Source organism: Pseudophryne corroboree, chromosome 5, assembly GCF_028390025.1.
Source record: "Pseudophryne corroboree isolate aPseCor3 chromosome 5, aPseCor3.hap2, whole genome shotgun sequence".
NCBI classification, from domain to species: Eukaryota; Metazoa; Chordata; class Amphibia; order Anura; family Myobatrachidae; genus Pseudophryne; species Pseudophryne corroboree.
Window position 1 is genome coordinate 252,838,063 of NC_086448.1, and position 6,000 is coordinate 252,844,062.

At 46.9% G+C, this 6,000-nt stretch overlaps 1 protein-coding gene across 12 annotated transcripts in view; it reads right to left on the reverse strand.

The window, feature by feature from the left end:
- NEK10 (NIMA related kinase 10) overlaps nucleotides 1-4,796 on the reverse strand; it is an 831,700-nt gene extending 826,904 nt beyond the window's left edge. For 4 of the 12 annotated variants that reach the window (XM_063922254.1, XM_063922250.1, XM_063922262.1 and 1 more), the window contains exon 1: nucleotides 4,676-4,796. The gene's annotated coding sequence lies outside the window, so the exon portion shown is untranslated. The other 8 variants (XM_063922256.1, XM_063922260.1, XM_063922259.1 and 5 more) reach the window with 5 other exon arrangements.
- Between the last annotated feature and the right edge of the window lie 1,204 nt (nucleotides 4,797-6,000).

Genomic DNA, 6,000 nt, shown 5'->3' on the forward strand with positions numbered 1-6,000 from the left:
GGGGGTCAGATATCCCACAATAGTGACACAGGCAGGGCCACGCACCCTTTTCGAGCGTATGCATGCTACCAGCCCCGCACTCATGCGCCTGCCCTGTCCCAGTCCTAGGGTGAACACTATACTGTACTCTGAGGCCAAAAGGTAGGCTGGATAGCCTATCGCCCCCCACCACCGCCGAAGCCAGTGCCTGTAGCACCAGCTACATACACTCCGCCGCTGCTGCTCCTGGCTAGCAGCACCCAAAAATGGCGTTAGCCGGAGCAGATGACAACTTCTGGTCTGCATTCCACAGAGGTACACATAACCTGGAAGCACGGCAGCCAGCAGACATATGAATTGGCCTGGGCTAGGAAGTGTGAGCTGTCCCAGCAGGCAGTGCAAGCTGGTCCAGAAGAGGGGAGCGTGGGACCAGCCTAGTGCAAACTTTCCTACTTTCCCAGTAGCCCAATACGCCCCTGAAGGAGTATCTTTGGTTTAAAGAAATTTTCAGTTCCAAAAAACTTCTATTGCATACTCCACCATAATGTACCATTAGGGAACAAAGGAAATAAATGAACAATATTGCTTTCATGTGCTTACAGTGTGTACAGCTGCTCAAAGTCAGCCAGACACCAAAAGATAGTGTTATACAAATCTAATGTCTCACAACTACACCACAAGCTCTAAGCCATACTTGCCTACCTGACCCTCTCCATGAGGGAGAAAATGCTCTGTTTCTGGACTTTCCTGGTAATGTATGATTGCCATTACCTGTGGTGAAACACCTTTCTTATCAATTAACTAACTCACCACAGGTGATGGCAATCATACATCACCAGGAAAGTCCAGGAACAGAGCATTTTCTCCCTCATGGAGAGGGTCAGGTAGGCAAGTATGCTCTAACCCCTACAACAAATCCATACTTGCCTACCTGCCCCTCTCCATGAGGGAGAAAATGCTCTGTTCCTGGACTTTCCTGGTGATGTATGATTGCCATCACCTGTGGTGAAACACCTTTCTTATCAATTACCCAGCTCACCACAGGTGATGGCAATCATATATTACCAGGAAAGTCCAGGAACAGAGCATTTTCTCCCTCATGGAGAGGGGCAGGTAGGCAAGTATGAACAAATCACACAATTCATCTTTGACATAAACAGGAGGGACAAGAATAAATGGCAGTTGTATAGTGCAACTGGAATACTCTAAACTCCAGTAGACTAAAACCTCTTAACCTTACCATGGTCACACAACCAACAGTGAAAAAGGAAAGTCTCTGCGCATGATCAAATGCATCACACTGGGCCTGAGTCAGGGATATGCGCAATGCTGATATTTACGGAGATCAGCGATTATCAACAAACTGTGAATGTATCAGTCACACTGCGCATGCACCAAGGTACCTTAACGCATAGTTGCCTACTCTCCCGGAATCGCCGGTAGACTCACGAAAATCGGGTGGCTCTCCCGGAAGAGTGTTTAAGTCTCCCGGCCAGATGACCCCCACCCACAGTCCCCAGCAATCCCTTGCAGTTGTCGCTGTCCGGAAAGGGGTCCAATTCACGCTGAATCGCATCATCGTAGCCCCGCCTTCTCACTCAAAATGACGGTAATCTTGGCATTAGTGTGGCGGGGCCACAATGACGTGATCCCATGCCCCGGTCCCACACCCATTCTTCACCACCCCCACGTTACGCCCTCACGTGCCACTCCACCCTCCCCCTTTGACGACCTAGCTGCCTCCTCTCAGAGGGGGCAGCCAGAATGTCGGCATGCATGCCTGTACGATGCCACTTGCAGTGAGTATTACTTTACCAAAGTACTTGACAGTCATGGACCATTTGTGTCTGGTGACCGTGAATGGCGGCAAAAATACAGGAATGTTTTTCTGAGATTGCGATTGCAGGTTGCAAGTACCGCCATATTTCATAAACTGCATTGGTATATACCGTAATATGCATGTTAACTGTAATGTGTACATCAAACCTCTTTGGACAATTATAGTATAATTCAATGTCACGCTGTACAAAGACATATTAAATATTTCAGAAATGATTTACAGTATCCAAACAATTTGTATGCAGCAGTTTCATTTTTGACAACCCAATTCTGCCCATAGCACATCGTCGCTTATAACCTGCCATCAAGATCTCACACCACCCATCCTACTTTACACATTCCATCTGCACTCTATTTTTATACACCACATTTCAGGCATCACATCAGCCTGTAACATATATCAAATTCCCCCAACGTAATACAATGGAAATCACATTACAGCCAGGTGTCATATCAGATTCCACTACATGTTCATTGTCTGCGCCAATGTTACAATGCATGCACTGTACAGTATGTATGTTATCCCAGAGAGGCAGGCTTGTTGGTCACACATGCAAGCCAAAAAGATGTGCGCATCATAAACACATTTGTCTATTATGGGCTGCAGAATAAAACACGGCCAACATTTACTCGTACTTGCCTACCTGACCCTCTCCATGAGGGAGAAAATGCTCTATTCCTGGACTTTCCTGGTAATGTATGATTGCCATCACCTGTGGTGAAACACCTTTCTTATCAATTAACTAGCTCACCACAGGTGATGGCAATCATACATTACAAGGAAAGTCCAGGAACAGAGCATTTTCTCCCTCATGGAGAGGGTCAGATAGGCAAGTATGCATTTACTGCTATAAAGGTAATATACAGAAAATGACTACAATCATTGAACGTGACTCTCCTATCTTCCTTTAATCCCCCTTTAATTGCAACCACACACACACATATATATATATATATATATATATATATATATATATATATATATTAACTGTGGATGTGCAACAGTACTTCACAGTTTAGGCAATGTTAAGGTGGGTACACATTGGACGGTATCCGTTCACATGGTCGACAGTCATTAGGTTGACCACTATTGGTCGACATTGACATGGTCGACATGGACACATGGTCGACACATGAAAATGGCCGACACATGAAAAGGTCGACATGAGTTTTTTTACTTTTTTTTCTTTTGGGGAACTTTTCCATACTTTACGATCCACGTGGACTACGATTGGAATGGTAATCTGTGCCGAGCGAAGCGGTAGCGGAGCGAAGGCACCATGCCCGAAGCATGGCGAGCGAAGCGAGCCATGCGAGGGGACGCGGTGCCCTAATTGGGGTTCCCAGTCACTTTACGCAAAAAAAGACACCAAAAAAAGTTTAAAAACTCATGTCGACCTTTTTATGTGTCGACCTTTCATGTGTCGACATTTTCATGTGTCGACCATGTGACCATGTCAATGTCGACCAGTAGTGGTCGACCTAATGACTGTCGACCATAACATGGTCGACCATTCATACCGGAACCACATTGGACCACAGGTTCACAAACTCGGTCCTCAGGACCCCACACAGTGCATGTTTTGCAGGTCTCCTCATAGAATCGCAAGTGAAATAATCAGTTCCACCTGTGGACCTTTTAAAATGTGTCAGTGAGTAATTAATACAGCTGTGCACCTGCTGGGTGACCTGGAAAACTTTGACTGGGGTCCAGAGAACAGAGTTTGAGAACCTCTGCATTAGACCAGGCATTCCCAACCACGGTCCTCAGGGCACACCAACAGTGCAGGCAGAGCCGGCCTTAGGTATAGGCAAACTAGGCAAATGCCTAGGGCATTTGGTATGCTTAGGGGCACCAGCAGCTTCTGCTGATTAAAATGATATGTGGCATGCCTATATTCTGTGTGTGACTGCGGCTGTATCTGCATACGAAATGCTACGTTGCAGTGTATTCCTGGAAATCACTGCAATGTAGCATTTCGTATGCAGATACAGCCGCAGTCGCACACAGAATATAGGCATGCTGCATATCATTTTAATCAGCAGAAGCTGCTTGTGCATCCTAGCCACACAGTAATGCAAATAAGATGCATTTTCATAAACAAAAGGCGCCCGATGTTAGCAGAGCTGCCAGCTGACTCATGCCAGGCATCTCCTGCAGAACTAGTGGCGGTGCTAGGGGGCACCAGCCAAAATCTTGCCTAGGGCATCATATTGGTTAGGGCCAGCACTGAGTGCAGGTTTTAGTGATATCCAGGCTGCAGCACAGGTGACTTAATTAGTAGCTCAGTTATTATGATTTAACCATCTGTGCTGAAGCCTGGATATCACTAAAACCTGCACTGTTGGTGTGCCTTGAGGACCATAGTTGGGAATGCCTGCATTAGACGATATGTTGCCGAATCCCGCAGATCGGAGCAACATATCGGGGACATTGTCTAGGGTGTACCCATGATATGTGTGCTCTTGTGTGTCAATGGTGACATCAGCCGTCGGCCCTGCAGCAGGGACGAAGAGGGATGTCGCTAGCGATTACGTGCTGCAGAACGCAGCATGTTACGTGGCTCTACCACTTTTGGACCTGGCATGCGGCAAATATGTATACACTTGCTGCATGCCAGGTCCTGTCGGCAGTGATGACAGACTGGGTACACATCACTAAATGTGTACCCAGATTCTAATGCAATTACCGCTATTTCATGTAACCACTTGATTGCTAGAGATCCATTTCATAGCCTATCTTAATTAATTGATTAACCTCACATTAAATCCAAATGCAATATTTTCTTCCTTAGTGAGTGGAAAGTTCCCAGACAGTGTGACTCCCGCCCCAGCCATCCTGCCCCTGTGTACTCACATAGTGCAGTGCCGGTGGTCGGCGGCTGCTCAGCGGGACCCGGCTGCCCGTTTCCCGGGTAACGGTGTAAACAGTAACAGCGACGGCACAGAGGACAGTTGCCTAGTGACCGAAGGGCGTGGCCAGGCAGGCGCGCTCTCTCGGCCGAGTTAGTGTGTGAGCGAGCGTGGAGACGCGTAGTACAGTATGTACAGAGGTGCAGCGCATTGTGGGGAGTCACTCACAAAGAATACTGTCTGCGTTGTTTCACTACACTTAACTTTCATACTATCTGCACCAAACATAAATGGTACTTTGTTTTTTAGAAGTGTTCTTGATGCTCTGATGTTCTGCAGACTACATTTATTTTACGTAGAGGGAGCAAAATTGTACATCATCTTTAGGCTTAATCGAAGCTAGACTGATACCCATTTTCCACTAGCTCAAAAAACACGGGTAAATGCACGGGGTGCGCATTTACTAGTGATGAGTGGGTTCGGTTTCCGAGAAACCGAACCCCCCCGAACTTCACCCTTTTTAGACGGGTCCGAGCCATACTCGGATTCTCCCGTATGGCCCGATTAACCCGAGCGCGCCCGAACGTCATCATCCCGCTGTCGGATTCTCGCGAGATTCGGATTCTATATAAGCAGCCGCGCGTCGCTGCCATTTTCACACGTGCATTGAGATTGATAGGGAGAGGACGTGGCTGGCGTCCTCTCCGTTTATATAGTTATATACTACACAGTTGATCTGATTGCTTAGCTTATTGTGGGGAGCAGCTGTTAGGAGGAGTACAGTGCAGAGTTTTGCTAATAGTGACCACCAGTTTTTTTATCCGTTCTCTGCCTGAAAAAAACACTCCATACCATATCTGTGCTCAGTGTGCTGCATGATATATCTGTGCTGAGTGCTCACACTGCTTAATTGTGGGGACTGGGGAGCAGCTATAGCAGGAGTACAGTGCACAGTTTTGCTGACAGTGACCACCAGTATACGTTTGTCTGCCTGAAAAACACTCCTGTGGTGTCTTTTTTTTTTTAATACTATAAACGCAGTCTGCTGACAGTGTCCACCAGGTCCATTATACTGTATATAGCAGTACGGTAGGCCACTGCTGTACCTACCTCTGTGTCGTCACTCGTCGTCCATAAGTATACTAAGTATCCATCCATCTACATTGTATACCTGTGGTGTCTTTTTTTTTTATACTATAAACGCAGTCTGCTGACAGTGTCCACCAGGTCCATTATACTGTATATAGCAGTACGGTAGGCCACTGCTGTACCTACTAGTGATGAGCGGGTTCGGTTCCTCGGAATCCGAACCCCCCCGAACTTCAGCCT